Consider the following 17,056-nt stretch of genomic DNA (forward strand, 5'->3'; position numbering starts at 1 on the left):
TGGGCGCGCGCGTTTTGAACACCGGTTGGTACACGCCGCGCCCGCTCCGCTGCCCGGCGCGGCATTCATTTTTCTTTTTTCGCTTCTTGCTGAACCTCGCGTGGCCTTGGCGTGGAATCGTTTCATTATTAAGTAGAAATGATCGCGATTGACCTTTACAAGACTGCGCCGAATCTGTCAGGTGCAATTTCATAAAGAAAACGAAAGACGCCTTCTGAAATGATGAAATGTTTATTTTGCTCTATATAAATGCTCCTCGTTCCGGGCTTCTGCATTCATCCAAAGTTGTGGCACCAGGTAAGCATGTCGTTGCCGTTCGATGCTCCACCGCGTGCCATCTGCTGAAAGAAAGTAAATTACAAGCATGTATCATTTCGGTATATTGACCTAACAGGAGTATTGCGTGTAGAGGCGAAACGTGCGTAAGTGGTGAATGAGCGGCATTACAGATAAATTCACTTTTACGTACATTTCGCAGCAAAGACTCCTCCCAAACAATGCCATAAAATCTGAACATCTGATTTTCAAGCACCCCTCCTTTCCCGGGCATTATTTCCTGCACTTTAAGTGCACAAATACACGGGTGACTGCGCGTTTCCAAAACAACTTGGCCTCAGTCGACACGAGGGTACGCCAAGTACGCAAAGGTGGCTACAACACAGGCTCAGCCAGACCATGTTACACGCTCGCAGAATGCCTGCTAATCGCACTCAAGTCAGACTCGTGGGTGCAAAGCCTGTTTTCAGTCGCTCGGAATACATAAATGTCATGTTCTTGAGCTCCTCCGTGTTATCTTTTACGCGTCCTGCCGGCGCATGCAACAGTCCCGTGTTATCACTCTCGGCAATCGCTCGTCGCGTTTTCGAGAAGCGTGAGTACCGAAATAGGGTATATGTTGTTGCAGGGCTATAACATGCGTCACACACTTGTCCCACTAAAATTCAGTACACGCAAAACTATCTCACTATGGCCGGCTTGCTTTTTTGCTAACAGCTTCACAACCCCAGGCGCGGCGAGAAAGCCTCAAGATATGCCAAAAAGTTACCAAATAAATTACAATACTTTTTTCGGGTCAGAGAATGCGTCGCGAACTTCTACCAGTAAGATTCAGTACAGGCGAAACTAACTGCGGCACACAGCCGAGCAGCTTTTCGCTAACTGCGCCACTACGCCGAGCGCGGCCACTGTGCTTGAAAAGTACCCCAAAAAGTAGTGAAATTAGTTACAATAATGTCTTGGGTCAGAGAAAGCGCCAAAACTTGTCCCGGTAAGATTCAGTACACGCGAAACTGCGTCACACGGCCAAGGTGCTTTTCGTCAGAAAGCCAGGTGCGGCGAGCGTGCCCCAAAACTACCGAAATAGGTTATAATTATGCTTGGGCTCATAGGAAGCGTCGCAAACATCTCCCAGTACGAGTAATTAACTCATATTAACTAGGCTTGGACTGGGGAGCTGTTTTTCGATAACTGCGTCACTATATAGGTTGAGTTTTGTGCAGTAAGCCTAAATGTGCTTGAAGTGCGTCGCATACTGTCAAACAAAATTCATCACCTTGCTGTAGTCTAGTAGTGCAGCGGTGCCGTGTGGAAATGCAGACGGAACACAAGAGAACGCCGGGAGCCCGAAAAAACGGGCTACATCCAAAAGGGACGGGTCGCCGAGCACGCGAGCTTCACATGCGCAGCCGGCCTCGCTCACATCTGCGGCTTGTCTGGCGCATGACGTATGTACGCGCGTCTGGCGTGCCGCTAGCTTGTTGCTAGGCAACGCAACAAAAAGTTGCAAAGTATAAGTTCATTTACACGCAAAACTTTTTCACTTTTAACAGGAACGAATAAACAAAATAAAACGTTGTCTGGAAGTTTATTTCACATTCTTTTTTTCTGATGCTCGCGTCAACTAACGGATGGTGTTGAAACTAGGCGTGACGTGTTTCCTGTTTCCAGTTTTTGAAGAGTGTCCCCTCTTGTTGAATTTCCTTCTCTACGATCATACTGTCACGTGGTAGTGGCCGTCGAGGACACAGCAACAAAACTGTGAATGGCGAAACTTACTTTATTGGGCCTAGCTGTGCCCACGAGAACAGGCTACACTTAAAGCTCAACGAAAGCAGCGAACACAGTCGGCGATCGTCGAAAATGTGATCTGCGGAGCAAGCGCGTCGGCTTTTACACATCAGCCATCGAAGTTCCAGAGTTATCACTGGTGCCCGCGGGTCTTCCAGAAAGTTCTACACCATTCACGTCGCGCGCACACAAAATCAGATTACACAAGCTGCGATGACGGTAAACATTAAAAAGAACCATGGATAAAATTCGAGGAACTTCCTGTACATACAGGGGCGTCCTGCGCTGTGCGATAACATTTGTAAGACGGTAAAAAGCGCTCACCCGGAAAAGACAAACGAGTACACGTGTCAATATCGCCAGACGTAAAAGGCTAGAATTTGTTTAATTCAAAAAAAAAAGGAAGAAGAATAACGTAGCTGCGTCCTTCGGCTTTCTTCTAGGCGTGCAAACGAAAGAAATTATTCTTGAGTCTGATTTCTGAAAAATCAAGTTACGCTAATCTTATATTTCCTCCCTAAATGTAATGCCGCTCTCAACTGCGCGTCCGCTCAACTGAGCAGCTTCTATATTATAAATGGATGTTTTCAATTATATGGTGCACTATCATAAGGGCAATAATGAAGCAGTTAGAGGAACGACATGCCTCACACACCCGTATAAAACAAGAACTGTTAACAAGAAGAAACAAGTTAACTGAGAGGCCCGATTTTTATTAGTCGTATCATAAGAAGCGAACAAACACTGACACCAAGGACAATATAGAGGAAATTAGTGGCGCTTCATATCTGAAATAAAGAAACGATAAATTGATGGAAATGAAAGTGAACGAAAAAACGACTTGCCGCAGGTGGGGAACGATCCCACACCTTTCGCATTTCGCGTGCGATGCTTTACCAATTGAGCTACCGCGGCGCCGTTCCCTCGTCACTTTCTTGGGTATTTATGTTTCCTTGTAGAACTTTGGAAGTGTTAGCCTGTACCACCACTCACATTCCTTGGCAGCGGACGCGGAACATCCGTGGACGTGAAACGTGGAACGTTTCTTTATTTGTAAAGCACATGTAATTTCCCCTATGTTGTCCTTGGTATCAGTGTTCGTTGGCTTCTTATGACGTACATGTAGATGTATTTGTAGATCTGCTGTGTTATTTGAAGAAGATAAATGTGGTATCCCATTGAGCGATGGACCCCTGGCAGCCTAGCCCCGGGCACCAACATCAACAACCGTTGGACAAATAAAGTTTATTCCTATCCTATCCTATCCCATTGAGCACCCAGTTTTAATGGGTTGAAGACATGGTGAGACTGTCAAAATTATGTTTTTCTTGCTTGAATCAAGTTATGAAATTTACGGGCTGCCCCAAAACAGAGCATTTATATTCAATGACAGCTAGGAACTTGTTAAGCAGAACCAATTAGCACCCGTGCGTTAATTGTCTCAGGATCTGGTGCGCCTCTTCCCAACAGCCACGACTCTTCAGCATCACAATATTTCGGAATAAGACTCCTCATTGCATCAGCTCCTCACCTTCGAGACTTCAAAAGTGCGGTTATGCCTTACATTCGAACGGAAACGGCTATTCGAAAATTTTTATAGTGAATCCTGAATTCGAATACGATCGAAATAGCAAATACCATTCGATTAGACTATAAGGTTCTACTTCGTTTCGCCTGCTGGTACGTTGAAGGAGATCGCCAGGCAAGCCACGGAGATCACGTTGGTATACTTCCCGGCCCCCACAATTCAGCCTCAGTACATAGGCAATATCTTTTCTGTAATACTGCTGGTCATAACATCCTATAATTGCCTTGATTCCTTTCATCGGAGAGTCAATTGGTTCACCTGGGATTGGTGCAGCTTTTAACAGAAACGCGCTTATTCCGGCTGTTGGTTTTTACTTTTTCAATGAGTGCATTGATTATATTGGATAGTGTTTCTCTTACACATTTACATAGATTAGATTTACATAGAAGTGCACTGGTCATCTGCATGTCTTCGCGCCAAGCAGGTAACAAACGTGGTTTATTTCACTGTAATATTGCTTTCCTTGATCGCTGTCCCTGATCAATATTCCACCAACCAGAAGCGCGCGTGAAATGGCAGGAAATCAATAAAAAAATTTACATATTGCTGTTGCAGATAGGCGACTTCGGTGGCAAAAATTGCGTGTTACTTTTAGAAAACAATGTTCAAAATAGCAGTTCACCTGGCTAAAACTACAAGTGGTGCCGGCCGACAAGAGGCGTGAGCGAATCAAAGCAAGTAATTCCATAAAAAATTAGTGCACAGGCTTCCTGCAAGAAAAACTAGGCGTAAGCCAGCGTCCGCGCAAAGATCACGCTTTCGCTAGCAGGCGACGCACTTCACGGCGACAGCAAAGCTCAAGACGTCATGTTGTATAACCCATGCCTCAAATATGTGTACGTAGCAAAAAAGTGTCACTATAAATTTGCAGTTGACATAAAACGCCATTAAAAAAGCGTAGACTCGCAGTCGGTCTCAACGTCCGCAGCAAAATTTTGAAGAAATTATGGCGTTTTGCGTGCCAAAACCACTGAATGAATCCAGGGAAAACAGGGGAATGCCGGAGATAGAAATTCAAGACGATGAGCAAAACGTGAAGAAAGTGAAAGGAGGAGCCAACGTTTCGACAAGTGGACTTGTCTTCTTCAAGGCCCTTGAAGAAGACAAGTCCACTTGTCGAAACGTTGGCTCCTGCTTTCACCTTGTTCACGTTTTGCACATCGTCTTTCTGATTATGAGGCACGCCGTTGTGGAGGACTCCGAGAATTTCGACCATCTGGGATTCTTTAGCGTGCACCTAAATCTAAACACCACGCGTGTTTTCGTATTTCGCCCACAAAAAGCCGCTCAGTTGCAAAGACTGTCATCAAGAAAGGCCGGCAGAAAGACCCTAGTGCAGTCTAGGCATCGGTTATCACGAACACCAGGGACCAAAATGCCCCGTCCACGACCACGTACGACGGAACGTGCGGGTTGACCCCTTGCCGAGGAACATGCACCCGGAATTCGAAGAAGGCAGAAGACACGCTAGAGCCCAGGCACTGACGGGCCTGTACGCAGAAGACACCGGCGCCAGATACGTGGAAGCAGCCGAATATGCCCGCCGCAACGGCTTCGCGATCGCGGTGGTCGACTCCGGAGGCAACGTGCGGGCGACCGCCAGCACAGCGAGCAAGCAAGTGGAGGAAGCAGCAGAAATAGCCATCGCCCTGGCCATCGTAGACCGAGCATGCCACATGATCCCCAGCTACTCCAGACAAGCGGTGAGGAACTACGTCAATGGAAGAATTGCCCCAACGGCGGCACGCGTCCTGCTCCGACAGCCAGACCACGACAAGAGGACTCGAATCAAGTGGTTCCCGGCGCACGTAGGACAAGCGTCGGAGAAGCATGCCAATCGCAACGAAACGGCACACGCCCGAGCGCGAGGGCTAACCGACCGCGCCCAAGGCAACGGCTGCCCGCTGTGGTTCAGCGCCACAGACCGGATGACCAGCTATAACGAACTGACCGAGGCTTTCGGCTGGCCCGCAGACTTCTCCCGCCGCCCTGCAAAGGGCTGAGCCGGTAGCAGGCCGTGCTGTTCAGGCAACTACAAACAAGAACGCTTCCAAGCTAGGCGCTATTGCACAGGATATACCCAGAAGCGAACCCCCATGACAAGTGCAGAGCGTGCTGCAGGGAGACGGCCACCTTCGAGCAGATGCTATGGGATTGCTCCAAACATCCAAGCGAAGCTAACTCAGGACGTATACCGCCGCAGCTTGAGGAAGCGACGTGGAGCGACGACCAAGAGAAACAACTCCAGGCCGTCCAGCAGGTCATCGAGGCGCTGGCTAGACAGGAGCCTGGCGAGCCGGCAACGGCGAGCGGGGATCCTCGCAAGACCACCCGCCATGATGACGACGTAGGCCATTTCCGAAGCGCGAATTCGCGCTTTACTGCAGGCTCAATAAACGTTTTCCCAATCCAATCCAATTACTTATCCGCGTTTGTACTGCATGCGTCTGCGATGAAAACAAGAAGCAGGTATGCATAGAAATTCTGAGGTGGTGGCGGCAGGTGGTAGCGACGAAGTTAGCATGCCCAGCCCCTGTACGTACTTATATCGGCATTGACATGGGCTCGTGGGAGTGATAGCGACCCAATCTCTACTTTTTCTGCGCGCTCTAGCCATTGTGAAACTAAGGATGTAGTTAGCATGCCCAGTCACTGAATGCAAATTGCAGCAGTTACGAGTGGTGGAATCCCGCTGGGGCTGATTGTGAAGAAAGCTTCCTTTCTCTGTCCACTCTCGCGATGGTGAAGCAAAAATGAGGAGGAGGCCTGACGGACACAACGTTGATGGTCACCATAACAGAATGGATGTACGACCTGCGGAAAGGACAAAGCACACCAAGTTTTTAGCACTTGTCCTAGAGTAAAGCGCTACAATGGCTAGTATGCCCTCATGGGGATGGTAGACCGAACTGCTTCTCACTGCTAACACTGGACTGATACTAAGAATATATTCCGTTCGCAGACACCACGCTACACTGAAATTAGCAAAACAATATCAGTTTATAAACTTATAGTGTCAAATATCTGGTGGCAATGAAATGGTAGTATCTTTGTTTTTGCTGCAGTTGCACACAAACAAAATTCTTTGAAGTGATCGGACAGCGATCTACCAGCGGAGACCAACCGGCAAATTAACAATAATTGCTGGTTTCAGATCTTCCATTGTACTTTGCGCTTAGCTACTCTCTGTAATATTTTTTTTTCTCTTTGTGCTCTTATGAAGAGGAAAACTCCTCATTACTACAATATCAACAACAGTACACAATATAGGCTGGATTTGAAGCTGTGACCACGTACCGCACTTTAGTAAATTCAGCACATGTAGTATTGGGGCAACAGGTTTGAGCGAATTGATTAGGTTTTCGGTCAAAGCACTGTGACAGGCGGGAAGAACTCGTTGTCATGCCCGGTCGAAACAATACCATCTGAAATCCTATTTACTTATACATATTTCTTGAAAAATCACTATAGCCCTTTATACATTTCCTTCGTATGAGTTATATGCTAGCTTGCCTCGTCAATCTCAAAAATGTATTCTCTTTGCGGGAGAAGGCTTTCGTGAAAAACGACGCAACATAACAGTAAAACATCCAGCAAGGTTCCTATCCAGATGATTGGCTAAATTGTGCACTGAGAACGTGTCGACTAGCGTGCGACTGAAAGTTGAATTATGATCGTTGTAAGCTTGTGTTGCGTCCAGCACGAGCGAGTAGTGTTAGCGAAATGGTCAGCTCGGTCTGCGATTTGTTCTTCTGATCTCCACATTGAACGTCGCAGTCGTCACGATGAGAGCTCTCCTGTGGCATTATTAGCTCAGTGGGCTGGGAAGGCTCGAGTGGTAGCTCACCTTGAGGGGTATTGGGTAACAATTATTAATATACGTACTTCGCGATGATGAAAAATAGGTAGAAACACCACTGGTGTTGTCTAACTATTTGTAAACAGGCCTCCAAATTTCAATTGGCCACCCCAAATATTAAGTAGGCCCACCCCCAAATTTCAATTTGGCACACCCTCAAATTTAAGTTGGCCCACCCCCAAATTTAAAGTCGGCTACGCCCGATTTTCTTTTCGCCCAGCCTTAAACTTCAACTTGGCCCAATTCTAAATTTCAATTAGGCCACCTATAATTATCAAGTTGGTCCATGCACGAATTTCCATAAGTCGTCTTCCAACTTTCGAGTCGACGCACCCCAAAATTTAGGTTGGCCCACCCCCATATTCACCCCAAACTAACGCTGGCCCACCCCTCGATCACCTCAAATTTAGGATGACCCACCGCAAAACACCCACCAATTAAGGTTAGTCCACCCATATATCACCCCGCAATTCAGCTTGGCCCAGCCGCACATCACCCTCATGGTTAGGTTAGCCCGTCCCCATATGTCACCCCCAAATTTAGGTTGGCCCACCCCCATATCATCTCCAAATCCAGGTTGGCCAACCTCCATATCAGCCCCAAACTTAGCGTGGCCCACCCCTCTACCACCTCAAATTTAGGATGGCCCACCGCAATTCACTCCCACATTTAGGTTAGCCCATCCCCATATCACCCCCGATTCAGCTTCGCCCAGCCCCATATCACCCCCCTGGGTTGGGTGGCCCACCCCCATATTCCCCCAAACGTAGGCTTACCCACCCCTATATCACCTCAAATTTAGGTTGGGCCACCCCCACATCAGCCTCAAATTCAGCTTGGCTCATTACCATTTCACCCCAAATTTAGGTTGGGCCACTCCCATATCACTACCAAATTCAACTTGGCCCATCCCTGTATCACGCCGAAATTTATGCTGATGCCACTTCCAATTTCGAGTTGGCCACCCCAACCTTTTTTATAAAAACCTGTGTATTCATATGGGAAATGCGTCAAGTTTTTTGGCGTTACAGACACGATTTTGCACGATTTTGCTACCAAATTGCTGCGGTACTCGCCAAAGTATGCTGCGCAATAAAAGCAAATGCCCCGAACGAGGAACGCCATACGTTGATCCTAAATACTGAGGCTAGCCAAGCTAGCTTCTCTGTAGAGCGACCGGGGCAGACACAGCACGGGACATTTATTCAAATGTTTTTTTACGGCCACACCTACAGAGTCATACCACTTGGCTGTAGGGAACACATTAACAGTAGCTATTAATCCACACGCTTCACTTCTTCTAGTTCGTGCATTTCTTATTTGGATGAATCTTTAGAAATAATTAACGTTCGGGCAGCGACTCAGCCTATCAGACTCTCTTCCACACGAATGTTGGATAGGAATGGCACTGGCCACCGGGTGGCGTTGTGGCCCAGGTGGACCTCATTCGCTCGGAGTATGTGCCATTAAGGACAGGCGAAAGTCGAAGAAAACGGACCTTCCAGAAGAACGCAATAAGAATAGCCATTTTGTTCTCCCAGGTTCCACGCTACAATGCACGATAGTTTTTTTTTTTTTTGCATAGCCCAAAACTATGCGCAAGCTTGTAGTTATGATGTCCAATGAATAAAACCTTCATAAATGCGATGACTTAACGAATGAACACGACACTGCTAATTTTAGTAAGAAAACATAGACAACGTAATATTTCAAGAGAACCACTGGAAAACCAGAACCGAAAGCAAACTATCAGTTTTGTGTTTCTGCCATCTGGTGGGAGACTGTAAAACTAAGTTCTATGCGGCTTTGAAAAAAACTACGCCGCTGAAAAACCAGAACAGAAAGCAAATGTTGGGTTTTGTGTTTCTGCCATCTAGTGAGAGACCACAAAACTAGGTCCTATGCGGCTTTAAAAAAAAAAGTGCGAAGCGAGAATCGAACCGCGGCCACCGCGACGCGGGACGAGGTGTGCGCGATTCTACCACTCGGCCACGGCTTGCGAGGCTTCGCCCAGTGGTACGCTCATCTTGATGATGATGATAGCAACATTATTGTACCGCCGGATAAGGAGGGCCCTACTCCCCGTCCCCGGCACACAGGCCTTGGGGACGGGGGCCGGAACCTCCGCGATTAGAAGCAAGCAAAGAGGTCTTGACTCTTCGCGGCTTCTTCCGCCAGGCGGATGGCGTGTTGCTGTGGAGTAGGGTCCTCGCTCCGCAGCAGGGAATCCCAAGCCTCTCTACAATTTATATTTGCTTTAGCCCCTGGTGAGCTAGCGCATTCCCAGATTATGTGATCGAGGGTCCCTCTCGCCCCACAGTGTTTGCACTCATCGTTTTCTCTATCATGCATAACATGGTATGCCCAGACCGGGTTTACGAAGTTCCCAGCTTGCAGGCGCCGCCATGCGACTGCCTCTCTATTGTTTAGACTTTTATCCGGTGGTGGCACCAGTCTCCTGCGTAGCCGATAATTTTCGACAATCTCCGTATAATTTTGCAGACGCTCGTCCATGTTCCGGCAGTCGGGCGGTTCCACAGCCACCCGGAAGTAGAGAGCTCGGGCTAACTCGTGGGCCGCCTCGTTGCCAGGAACGGACGTGTGTGCAGGGGTCCAAATTAAGCTAATTTTTCTGTTCAGCCGTCTACTGGCCAGAACCCTTGCCGCTTCCGGCAAGATCCTGCCCTTTCCAAAATTCCAGATGGCCGTTTTGCTATCGCTAATTATGAAATTTGCTTCCGTTCCCACGCAAGCGAGCGCTATCGCAACTTCTTCAGCCGTTTCCGAGTTGCGGCTTCTAATGGTGGCGGCCGATACGGGGGCACCTCGGCCGTCGACCACCGAGGCGACCGCCGCACCCGACTTGCCACTTGCCGCGTCCACGTACGCAACCGACTTGCTGTCCATTGAATCAAAGCGTTTGATTAGTGCTTCTGCTCTTTTTTCCCTCCTCTCCGTGTTGAATATGGGATGCATGTTACGAGGGAGGGGGGGAATGATTATATTTTCTCGGCAGTCCAGCGGGATGTTTGTCTTGCCTCGTAGTCCCCTATCTGTTTGCAGGCCTACCATTTCGAGGATAGCTCTGCCCGTGGTCGTTCGGCTTAATCTTTCAAGCTGCGAAATTCTGACAGCCTCCGCTATTTCGTCCCAGGTATTGTGCACTCCCATAGAGAGGAGCTTTTCTGTGGAGGTGGTAATTGGTAAGCCTAAGGCCCTCTTTATGCACCGTCGGATGAGCGAGTCGAGTTTCCTCTTCTCCTCTGACCTGATGTTTAAGAAAGGCGTAGCATAGCACACGCGGCTTATTACGTATGCTTGGGTTAGTTTAAGCAAGCTTCTTTCCTTCAGGCCTCGTCCTTTCAGCGCGACCCTTCTAAATATGCCAAGTGCTTGCGTGGCAAAGCCCTCTAGATTTTTGATTGTCCCATCATTATATCCGTTTTCCTGTATGAAAAGTCCTAGGATTCTGATTTTGTTTACCTTTGGGACTGGTTTCCCCTCTATTTTAATGTCAAATTCCCAGCTACGCTTGCACCGGAGCGACTTTTTATACATACCACGTGAATTTTCATGACAGTGTTACAAAAAACGCTTTTGGCAACAGTGTTACGCCATGTGTGGAGAGTCGAGATAGGCATCAATCAAAAGCTGAGTCTCCGGACTACATACGCTGCACTGGGTATTGCGATAGACGCCGTAGTTTAACTACAGGCATCGGTATTGCCTCGAAAATCAAGTACAAGTTTTCGTCGTTTCCACAGGCTTCCATTGCTAAATCTTTAACCGCTGTGGGAACAAAATTGTTACTTGCCATAGAGTGATCACTGTATTTGGCTCGTGTGGATTGTCTTCCAGAACACGTCTGTCACCTGCCTTTTTCGATAATCGTCCTGGAGCTTTTGTTATTCGCGAAAAACCCGCTCGTTCCATTGGAAACGCGCTAGCTTCGTGCCGGGGCCGCTTGGGGGCGCTAGTTGGTACGTGTCCACTAAAGCTGGATATGAACTTATAACATGTATCGCCGAACGAAAGAGAAAGGTGCACTCCGTCTCATAAACCAAACTTTGTTTTAGTTCTTACCCGAGAACTTACAAGTTTACAAAGCAGTTGTTATCCTCCCTTTGAGATTGAAAGAAATGAGTGCTTAGCTTCTCAAATGACAATAGACAGTACTATGCAATTTACTGCAACAGGAACCGCACCGCACACTTACCGCAAAACCAGTCAGAAATGTAGCAATGGCGCGCACCTTTCGGAGAGGCCAGCCACATTTGCTTTCTTGAACTTGCAACACGGTTGAAAGGCTTTCTCTCTGATGCGGCTCGCTGAACGGACACGCATAGCGCAACACCGCAATTCGATGCCACAATCCAGAAACTTCATCATCATCATCATCAGCCTAGTTACGCCCACTGCAGGGCAAAGGCCTCTCCCATACTTCTCCAACTACCCCGGTCATGTACTAATTGTGGCCATGTTGTCCCTGCAAACGTCTTAATGTCATCTGCCCACCTAACTTTCTGCCGCCCCCTGCTACGCTTCCCTTCTCTTGGAATCCAGTCCGTAGCTCTTAGTGACCATCGGTTATCTTCCCTCCTCATTACATGTCCGGCCCATGCCCATTTCTTTTTCTTGATTTCAACTAAGATGTCGTTTACCCGCGTTTGTTGCCTCACCCAATCTGCTCTTTTCTTATCCCTTAACGTTACACCCATCATTCTTTCCATAGCTCGTTGCGTCGTTCTCAATTTCAGCAGAACCCTTTTCGTAAGCCTCCAGGTTTCTGCCCCATATGTGAGTACTGGTAACACACAGCTGTTGTACACTTTCCTTTTGAGGGATAGTGGCAACCTACTGTTCATGATTTGAGAATGCCTGCCAAACGCACCCCAACCCATTCTTATTCTTCTGGTTATTTCAGTCTCATGATCCGGATCCGTGGTCACTACCTGCCCTAAGTAGATGTATTCCCTTACCACTTCCAGTGTTTCGCTACCTATCGTAAACTGCTGTTCTCTTCCGAGACTGTTAAACAGTACTTTAGATTTCTGCAGATTAATTTTCAGACCCACCCTTCTGCTTTGCCTCTCCAGGTCAGTGAGCATGCATTGCAATTGGTCTCCTGAGTTACTAAGCAAGGCAATATCATCAGCGAATCGCAAGTTGCTAAGGTATTCTCCATCAACTTTTATCCCCAATTCTTCCCACTCCAGGCCTCTGAATACCTCCTGTAAACATGCTGTGAATAGCATTGGAGATATCGTATCTCCCTGTCTGACGCCTTTCTTTATAGGGATTTTGTTGCTTTCTTTGTGGAGGACTACGGTGGCTGTGGAGCCGCTATAGATATCTTCCAGTATTTTTACATATGGCTCATCTACACCCTGATTCCGTAATGCCTCCATGACTGCTGAGGTTTCGACTGAATCAAACGCTTTCTCGTAATCAATGAAAGCTATATATAAGGGTTGGTTATATTCTGCACATTTCTCTATCACTTGATTGATAGTGTGAATATGGTCTATTGTTGAGTAGCCTTTACGGAATCCCGCCTGGTCCTTTGGTTGACAGAAGTCTAAGGTGTTCCTGATTCTATTTGCAATTACCTTAGTAAATACTTTGTAGGCAACGGACAGTAAGCTGATCGGTCTATAATTTTTCAAGTCTTTGGCGTCCCCTTTCTTATGGATTAGGATTATGTTAGCGTTCTTCCAAGATTCCGGTACGCTCGAGGTTATGAGGCATTGCGTATACAGGGTGGCCAGTTTCTCTAGAACAATCTCACCACCACCCTTCAACAAATCTGCTGTTACCTGATCCTCCCCAGCTGCCTTCCCCCTTTGCATAGCTCCTAAGGCTTTCTTTACTTCTTCTGGCGTTACCTGTGGGATTTCGAATTCCTCTAGGCTATTCTCTCTTCCACTATCGTCGTGGGTGCCACTGGTACTGTATAAATCTCTATAGAACTCCTCAGCCACTTGAACTATCTCGTCCATATTAGTAACGGTATTGCCGGCTTTGTCTCTTAACGCACACATCTGATTCTTGCCTATTCCTAGTTTCTTCTTCACTGTTTTTAGGCTTCCTCCGTTCCTGAGAGCCTGTTCAATTCTATCCATATTATAGTTCCTGATGTCCGCTGTCTTACGCTTGTTGATTAACTTAGAAAGTTCTGCCAGTTCTATTCTAGCTGTAGGATTAGAGGCTTTCATACATTGGCGTTTCTTGATCAGATCTTTCGTCTCCTGCGATAGCTTACTGGTTTCCTGTCTAACGGCGTTACCACCGACTTCTATTGCGCACTCCTTGATGATGCCCACGAGATTGTAGTTCACTGCTTCAACACTAAGGTCCTCTTCCTGAGTTAAAGCCGAATACCTGTTCTGTAGTTTGATTCGGAATTCCTCTAGTTTCCCTCTTACCGCTAACTCATTGATTGGCTTCTTGTGTACCAGTTTCTTTCGTTCCCTCCTCAAGTCCAGGCTAATTCGAGTTCTTACCATCCTGTGGTCACTGCAGCGTACCTTGCCGAGCACGTCTACATCTTGAATGATGCCAGGGTTCGCGCAGAGTATGAAGTCGATTTCATTTCTAGTCTCACCATTCGGGCTCCTCCACGTCCACTTTCGGCTAACCCGCTTGCGGAAAAAGGTATTCATTATACGCATATTATTCTGTTCTGCAAACTCTACTAATAATTCTCCTCTGCTATTCCTAGAGCCTATGCCATATTCCCCCACTGACTTGTCTCCAGCCTGCTTCTTGCCTACCCTGGCATTGAAGTCGCCCATCAGTATAGTGTATTTTGTTTTGACTTTACCCATCGCCGATTCTACGTCTTCATAAAAGCTTTCGACTTCCTGGTCATCATGACTAGATGTAGGAGCGTAGACCTGTACAACCTTCATTTTGTACCTCTTATTAGGTTTCACAACAAGACATGCCACCCTCTCGTTAATGCTATAGAATTCCTGTATGTTACCAGCTATTTCCTTATTAATCAGGAATCCGACTCCTAGTTCTCGTCTCTCCGCTAAGCCCCGGTAACACAGCCCGCTTTTTAGCACTGTATATGCTTCTTTTGTCCTCCTAACCTCACTGAGCCCTATTATATCCCATTTACTACCCTCTAATTCCTCCAATAACACTGCTAGACTCGCCTCACTAGATAGCGTTCTAACGTTAAACGTTGCCAGGTTCAGATTCCAATGGCGGCCTGTCCGGAGCCAGGTATTCTTAGCACCCTCTGCAGCGTCACAGATCTGACCGCCGCCGTGGTCAGTTGCTTCGCGGCTGCTGGGGACTGAGGGCCGGGGTTCGATTGTTGTATTCATATAGGAGGTTGTGGCCAAGTACTGCACCAGGGTGGCCAATCCTGCTCTGGTGAGAGAGTGCGTTACCGGTTCTGGTCACCGGGATCAGGATTTTCCGGTGGAGAATAGCGCGGCACCGGGATTTGAATCAGGGTCCTTTTGCACTGGAGACGGATACTCTACCGTCCCCGTAGGAGTTAAATTAAAAATTAATTTATGGGGTTTTACGTGACAAAACCACTTTCTGATTATGCACGCCGTAGTGGAGGACTCCGAAAATTTCGACCACCTGGGGTTCTTAGCAGTCTAACACCATAACCACTGAGCAACCACGGCGGGTCCCGCAGGAGTTGTACGCCTCATTTAACCTACAGTGGTGCTCTACTTGGTCAGTCAAGGTGGACCAATCTGAGCGCGGTTATACCGCATGGATGGCACTCGGCTAGAGAACCTGGTATTTATGACCTGCACATGTGAGTGTGAGGCCATACATATTTGAAGATATATATCTTTCTTTTTTTTTTTTTTTAGGAGGGTTCCCGTACAGTGATAAAATAAACAAAAAGACATTAAAAGAAAGAAAAAAAAGAAAGAAAAAGGGGCGGAAAAAAAAAAAGGAACATCACAGGTGATTTGAACTCGTGACCCTTCGATGTTGCCTGGAAAGATAGCTCAGTCGGTTGGTTCGTCAGGCCCCAGGCTACTTTCAAGCGCCACAGCTCCTCCTCCGAGCCTCACACTTACGTGGAAAGAGACTCATGTTGTCCGCGATAGTCGGTGTAAATATTCATCTCATCTATGGGATCTAATGCGCGCGCTGTTTCTTTGTCTCTGCGTGTAGTAGTTGAGAGAGCCAGTTTAAGGGCGGAGAAGAAGAAAGAAGAGAAAAGCAAAAACTGCAGCGCCGTGGTTTTAAAGCGCACCCGTGGTAGAGAAACGGAATGCGATATAAGCGTGCGTAGCCATGATACGCACACGACAAACTGCCTTAAAATATTTAGATTTGAGGGAAAGCTTCGTTAGCAAACGATAGCACGGCAATCAGCACTCGAATATAATTATAACCCTAATACTAATTGTAAATATTCATCTCATCTATGGGATCTGATGCGCGCGCTGTTTCTTTGTCTCTGCGTGTAGTAGTTGAGAGAGCCAGTTTAAGGGCGGAGAAGAAGAAAGAAAAGAAAAGCAAAAACTGCAGCGCCGTGGTTTTAAAGCGCACCCGTGGTAGAGAAACGGAATGCGATATAAGCGTGCGTAGCCATGATACGCACACGACAAACTGCCTTAAAATATTTAGACTTGAGGGAAAGCTTCGTTAGCAAACGATAGCACGGCAATCAGCACTCGAATATAATTATAACCCTAATACTAATTGTAAATATTCATCTCATCTATGGGATCTAATGCGCGCGCTGTTTCTTTGTCTCTGCGTGTAGTACAGTTAAGAGAGCCAGTTTAAGGGCGGAGAAGAAGAAAGAAGAGAAAAGCAAAAACTGCAGCGCCGTGGTTTTAAAACGCACCCGTGGTAGAGAAACGGAATGCGATATAAGCGTGCGTAGCCATGATACGCACACGACAAACTGCCTTAAAATATTTAGATTTGAGGGAAAGCTTCGTTAGCAAACGATAGCACGGCAATCAGCACTCGAATATAATTATAACCCTAATACTAATTGTAAATATTCATCTCATCTATGGGATCTAATGCGCGCGCTGTTTCTTTGTCTCTGCGTGTAGTAGTTGAGAGAGCCAGTTTAAGGGCGGAGAAGAAGAAAGAAAAGAAAAGCAAAAACTGCAGCGCCGTGGTTTTAAAGCGCACCCGTGGTAGAGAAACGGAATGCGATATAAGCGTGCGTAGCCATGATACGCACACGACAAACTGCCTTAAAATATTTAGACTTGAGGGAAAGCTTCGCTAGCAAACGATAGCACGGCAATCAGCACTCGAATATAATTATAACCCTAATACTAATTGTAAATATTCATCTCATCTATGGGATCTAATGCGCGCGCTGTTTCTTTGTCTCTGCGTGTAGTAGTTGAGAGAGCCAGTTTAAGGGCGGAGATGAAGAAAGAAAAGAAAAGCAAAAACTGCAGCGCCGTGGTTTTAAAGCGCACCCGTGGTAGAGAAACGGAATGCGATATAAGCGTGCGTAGCCATGATACGCACACGACAAACTGCCTTAAAATATTTAGACTTGAGGGAAAGCTTCGCTAGCAAAC

General features: G+C 47.1%; 1 protein-coding gene and 1 long non-coding RNA gene across 3 annotated transcripts in view; one reads left to right on the plus strand and one right to left on the minus strand.

Annotated features, from left to right (window-relative positions):
• Window positions 1–17,056, plus strand: part of LOC129387064 (uncharacterized) — a 210,049-nt gene that overhangs the window by 133,020 nt on the left and 59,973 nt on the right. The gene's annotated exons all lie outside the window — the stretch shown is intronic.
• LOC140216014 (uncharacterized) lies at window positions 213–1,705 on the minus strand. The gene is made up of 2 exons (XR_011892657.1): window positions 1,553–1,705; window positions 213–341 (listed from the first exon to the last, which is right to left on the minus strand). It is a non-coding gene; the product is annotated as an uncharacterized lncRNA (long non-coding RNA).

This window comes from Dermacentor andersoni, chromosome 2, assembly GCF_023375885.2.
Source record: "Dermacentor andersoni chromosome 2, qqDerAnde1_hic_scaffold, whole genome shotgun sequence".
Lineage (NCBI taxonomy): Eukaryota > Metazoa > Arthropoda > Arachnida > Ixodida > Ixodidae > Dermacentor > Dermacentor andersoni.